This window comes from Taudactylus pleione, unplaced genomic scaffold (genome assembly GCF_031769625.1).
Source record: "Taudactylus pleione unplaced genomic scaffold, aTauple2 ptg000233l, whole genome shotgun sequence".
NCBI classification, from domain to species: domain Eukaryota; kingdom Metazoa; phylum Chordata; class Amphibia; order Anura; family Myobatrachidae; genus Taudactylus; species Taudactylus pleione.
The window spans coordinates 2,001,879-2,008,157 of NW_028284635.1; the positions used below are offsets into that span (position 1 = coordinate 2,001,879).

The window sequence follows — 6,279 nt, forward strand, 5'->3', positions numbered from 1 at the left end:
AAATAAAAAGAGAAAATGAAAAAAAAAAGAAATCCAGAAAACATGTTGAGACAAAAATGCATAAATGTCAGTAAAAAAATTATATATAAGCATAGAAAAATGAGCACTATCTCAATTGCAGTGGTCAATATGTGGGGAAGACGTCTTGCTTCAAAGAAAGAATGGCACGGCACAGATCAGCCATCAGACTGGCACTTAATGAAGAAACCATCGACCAGAGTGTGGTGAGACACTTCAAAGAACATAAACATTCTCTGGCATCACTTTCTTACAAGATCATGGACCACGTCCCTGCCAACAAAAGAAGGGGCGATCGTGACAAGCAACTATTGCAATTGGAAGCCTCCTGGATCTTTACATTAAACACTGTAGTGCCACATGGACTAAAGGAGACATTATCCTTATCTTGTTTTCTCTAAGTTTGTATAGCTAGTATTGTTTCAGTCATGCATGGGTTTATTTTCCACAGAGGTATGTCCTTTACAGTACAGCCTTACAAAGGTTTTCCCTAGACAAGAGAGACGGTTTCATGCGGTCCTACCACACTGGGCTTGCCCAATCTCGTCTGATCTTGGAAGCTAATCAGTGCTGGGCTCGGTTAGTACTTGAATGGGGAACCTCCTGGGAATACTGGGTATCGTATTGATAAGCGCAACTATATCCTGTTTTTTTTAGTTTCGTGGCCTCTCCTAGATTGGGTTTAGTGAGTATACACAACTCACCTGTTGGTTGTTGCTATTAGAAAAATATCTTTTTGCACCCCCCAGATTAGCACCTCTCTCTCTCTCTCTCTCTCTCTCTCTCTCTCTCTATATATATATTATTATTATTATCCTTTATTTATATGGCACCACAAGGGTTCTGCAGCACCTTACAAAGTACAGAAACAAATGAGCACACAAGACAGTTATTAACAGTACAGACAATGCAGGACTAGTACATGATTTATAAACAATGCTGCATAACACCTAAATAAGCAGCAGGGTGTCAGTAACCAAGTTTTGGGTGCCATTGTAAAAGTAAGGCAAGAAGAAGCACGTGAGGAAAGAGGGCCCTGCTCGCAAGAGCTTACATTCTAAGGGGATGGTCAGACAAACAGGGGTGACACAGATGGGTAGCATAGAGTAGTGGGTTAGGATGAGCGCTGGAAAGCATTGAGGAAGAAATGGGTCTTTAGGGCCCATTTGAAGATTAAGAGCCAGGAAGCCAAGTGATGGAGGAATTTTGCAGGAGCAGTGGTGTCAGAAAGGTATATCCAGGATTTGGTGATGGCAAGGAGAATCAAGGCATTGCAGATGAAGTGCTCATGAACGGAAACCAGTTTATTATAGACAAAACTGGCTTTCCAGAGGGAACAGGAGAGAGGGACAGAGTTAAGAGGCGAGAGGAGAATGAGATTATTAGGGTTGATGTAGTGTGGAGGTGATATTGATCTAGAGAAGGGGGATAAGGAGTGTGGGGTTATGTAGCTGGCTTCTGAATGAGGAAGGGTGACAGCAGGTGGTGGGTAAGGTGGAGGTTTAGTGTGGTGTGGTGTGTGGGGGGGAAAGGATAGGTAACTTGGAGAAAAGAGAGGAAGCAGGGTTTAGTGGTGGTGCAGCAGGACCATGGTGGAAGAGAAGTTAATAATACTGTAGTTGTGGGAGATGCAGTGGAGAGACTGACATGTGATGAAGAGAGACAGAGGAGGGGAAGGAGGGGGAGAACGTAGAGGGGACTATGGATGGAGAAAAGAGGTGAAAACTGGTGGTAGAGGAGAAAATAATTAGCAGCTGAATGAGGGAGGAGTATAAGAGAAGAGACATCGTGTAGATGAGGCAGTTGGGGAAAAAGTCAGTAGTAGTGATGAGTGTGAGATGAGGGAGCAGTACAGGTCAAAATCAGATAAAAGGAAGAACAGTGCTGGAAGATGTAAAGGCACAACTACAATAGTATATTATAACTAAATAAGGAGTATAGAGCTGTTAAAGTAGCAAGACTTGAGAATTAGTATAAAGTATGAATATATAAAAAAAAATAAAAGGTATAGGTGTGAAACAATGATAGATACTACAGTGGTATAAAGATAAATTGACAGTGGTATTGGAATTATTTAAACAATGTAGAAAAGAAACACAAACATACAAGAATTAAATGTTCAGTAAGCTGGTAGTTGCTTGCAATGCTGAAGCAGGGTGTTGGCAAAAGGTGTGTCCAGGTTATAATGGAAGCTGGTTGCTGAGTAGCAGGGTTTCCAGAAGCTCAGAAGATCCTTTGGTTTTCTTTTCCAAGTTATAGAGAGTTCTTTTAAAATGTCGTCCTCCTGTCTTCCTCCTGCTTAACTCCTGACTAACTCCTTAAGTTATGCTGTACATGTAGTCCCACTTTGAAATAAAACCTAGCAGCCTTGTTCAAGCCTAAAGCCTTGTGACCTACTGATTATATAGTTAAGCATAACATGTGTAGTCACTGATTACACCCACCCTTAATATCCTCACCCACACCAGATACAAGTCATAAAATTCTAATACAAACAAGCAGAGCCGAAACAGCATCCCATGAAGCTAGGAGATAAGATCTGACTATATAATTAAATTTAAAGTTACTCTGGAGTTTACAGATATTAAATAAAGACAGTATACCTAGCAAATCAGACAATTCCAGACAGCATTGGTTTTTCTACAATAGATGCCTGGTGCAAATATATGATTATATATATATATATATATATATATATATATACACACACGCACACATGTATTAATATTGTCTTCTGTCTTTGGGGCTACTCTGTAACTTGTTCTGTTGGACCACTGTGCTGGATCATAGATCTGTATGTTTGGACTGTTGTGGTCTTGTTATTTCTAAGACTATTTTTGTGTGTATTAGTCATCACTAATGCTTTTTATCTATGCATATATTTTGCAGCTGTATAGCTTCATTGCCTTTGACCACTGCAATTGAGATATTGCTAATTTTTCTCTCCTTATTTATACATTTTTAACAGACATTTATTAATTTTTTTGTCTCACCATGATTTCTTGATTTCTTGTTTCTAGGTTTTTTTTTTAAATAATAAAAAAAAAAGTTCTCTTTTTTTAATTTTAGCTCAGTGGTTCCCAAACGTTTTTGTATCACGGCGCCCTAGAGTATCAGCATTTTTTTCATGGCACCCCTAAGCCAAAAGTTTGTTGTTGATTAATTCCGAAAATCTTTTTGTGAAGTAAATTGTGCTTACCTGTCATCCTTAGGTTCAGTTATGTGGTGTTGGACAGGTTTGAGCTTCTGTTTGTCCACATATTTACATTACATTGACCATAAATAATTTGATTTGGTGCTGGACCACCAACCTGAGGCACTCCAGGGTGCCATGGCGCACAGTTTAGGAACCACTGTTTTAGCTCATTGAGCATCACTTCATTGGTTACTTTACTCTCATCACTATGTTCCACTACTTTTTGCTATCAGTGGACATGTGTTTTAGTTTCACTTTCACTTCGTTTGAGATTGCACTGTGTAACTCTGAGCCTTGCTTAGGGGCGGACTGATGTTGCTGTCCAATCAGCACACTCCAGCACCAGGGATCCCATTGGTTTCATTTTCAGATGTACTGCTATTTAAGTCATGTCATTTATATACTGCACTGTTCTTGATAAAAGTCGCAAGACTGAAATGTTGAACACAGAACTTGACACAGCTTGTCGTTTATTCCTTCTTTGAGTCCTTGGAGTGCCGTCTTGCATGCATTTTTATATATATACAGTCAGGTGCATAAATATTGGGACATTGACAGAATTTTCATATTTTGGCCTCTATTCACCACCACAATGGCTTTGAAATGAAACAAACAAGATATTCTTTAACTGCAGACTTTCAGATTTAATTTGAGGGTAATTACATCCAAATCAAGTGAACGGTGTAGGAATTACAACGGTTTCTATATGTGCCTCCCACTTTTTAAGGGGCCAAAAGTAATGGGACAAACTTATCAACCCTAAATCTAACTTTCACTTTTTAATACTTTGTTGCAAATTCTTTGCAGGCAATTGTAGCCTGAAGTCTGGAACACATAAACATCACCAGACGCTGGGTTTCATCCCTGGTGATGCTCTGCCAGGCCTCTACTGCAAATGTATTCAGTTCCTGCTTGTTCTTGGGGCATTTTCGATTCAGTTTTTTCTTCATCAAGTGAAATGCATGCTCAATCGGATTCAGGTCAGGGGATTGACTTGGCCATTGCATAACATTCCACTTTTTAGCCTTAAAAACTCTTTGGTTGCTTTTGGAGTATGCTTCGGGTCATTATCCATCTGCACTGTGAAGCGCCGTCCAATGAGTTCTGAAGCATTTGACTGAATATGAGCATTTAATATTGCCCGAAACACTTCAGAATTCATTATGCTACTTTTGTCAGCAGTCACATCATCAATAAATACAAGGGAACCAGTTTCATTGGCAGCCATACCTGCCCACGCCATGACACTACCACCACCATGCTTCACTGATGAGGTGGTATGTTTTGGATCATGAGCAGTTCCTTTCCTTCTCCATACTCTTCTCTTCCCATAACTCTGGTACAAGTTGATCTTTGTCTCATCTGTCCATAGGATGTTGTTCCAGAACTGTAATGGCTTTTTTAGATGTTGTTTGGCAAACTCTAATCTGGTCTTCCTGTTTTTGAGGCTCACCAATGGTTTACATCTTGTGGTGAACCCTCTATATTCACTCTTGTGAAGTCTTCTCTTGATTGTTGACTTTGACACATATACACCTACCTCCTGGAGAGTGTTCTTGATTTGGCCAACTGTTGTGAAGGGGTTTTTCTTCACCAGGGAAATAATTCTTCTGTCATCCCCCACAGTTGTTTTCCGTGGTCTTCCGGGTCTTTTGGTGTTGCTGAGCTCTCTGGTGCGTTCTTTCTTTTTAAGAATGTTCCAAACAGTTGATTTGGCCACACTTTTAATGTTTTTGCTATCTCTCTGATGGGTTTGTTTTGATTTTTCAGCCTAATGAGGGCTTGCTTCACTGATAGTAACAGTTCTTTGGATCTCATATTGAGAGTCGACAGCAACTGATTCCAAATGCACACCTAGAATCAACTCCAGACCTTTTACCTGCTTAATTGATAATGCAATAACGAGGGAATAGCCCACACCTGTCCATGAAATAGCTTTTGAGTTGATGGTCCCATTACTTTTGGCCCCTTAAAAAGTGGGAGGCACATATAGAAACCGTTATACTTCCTAAACCGTTCACCTGATCTGGATGTAATTACCCTCAAATTACATCTGAAAGTCTGCAGTTAAAGCACATCTTGTTTGTTTCATTTCAAAGCCATTGTGGTGGTGAATAGAGACCAAAATATGAAAATTCTGTCAATGTCCCAATATTTATGCACCTGACACAGTGTATATATATATATATATATATATATATATCAGACCCTCCAACAAGACCCATTCCATTAGGTACAAAATGCTCTGTTCCTGGACTTCCCTCTTAGTTTATGATTGCAGACACCTGTGCTGAAACACCAGTGTCATCAATTACCTAGTTTAAAACAGGTGACTGCAATCATTAGGTGGGAAGTCCAGGAGCAGAGCCTTTTGTAACTAATGGAATGGACCATGTTGGAGGGTATGTATATATATATATATATATATATATGGTTTTCTTTTTACTGTTTTCTTAATTGTGAAATGCACCCCGCTCATTTTGTAATTGATGATTTGCGCCCCACCTTTTCCGCAGCAGACACACATACTGTGGAACAAAGCAAAAAGGGAAGGTGGAACAAAGGACTGGGCGCAGCTGCTCAACCCAGGGCTCCCGTTACATGCCTCCTGCAGCCCAATCCATACATGCTGGAGAGGGACACCCAAACATACAGCTTCCCCCTGTGACTGCGAGACACTAGAGTCAGGACAGCGCATGATTTTACCTGAAGGATATGGAGTAGGCTGAATGCTTTGGGCCAGTATCCGGCCAGACAGGCATTATTAGATGCTACACATGGGTTGGGTATGAAATGCCAATGGCCGTGAAGCTGTCTAACTAAATACCAACGCCACAAGCCCGAACGCTGAAGATCCCGACTGGGGCTGGTGTGTACCCTAACCCACTCCCCCCCCCCCCGACCCTCCCTTAGTGGTGCCTAACCCTAACCTCCCTCCGGTGGTGCCTAACCCTAACATCCCCCTGGGGTGCCTAACCCCCCCCTCCCCACACTCTAAACTTAAGTCCCCCCAGGGGTGCATAAATCTAACTCTCCACCCCTTGGCTAAACGCTAACAGGGTCTG

General features: G+C 41.0%; 1 pseudogene; it reads left to right on the forward strand.

The window, feature by feature from the left end:
- The first annotated feature begins 527 nt into the window (after positions 1–527).
- On the forward strand, positions 528–646 carry LOC148516889 (5S ribosomal RNA; annotated as a pseudogene).
- The last annotated feature ends 5,633 nt before the right edge of the window (positions 647–6,279 follow it).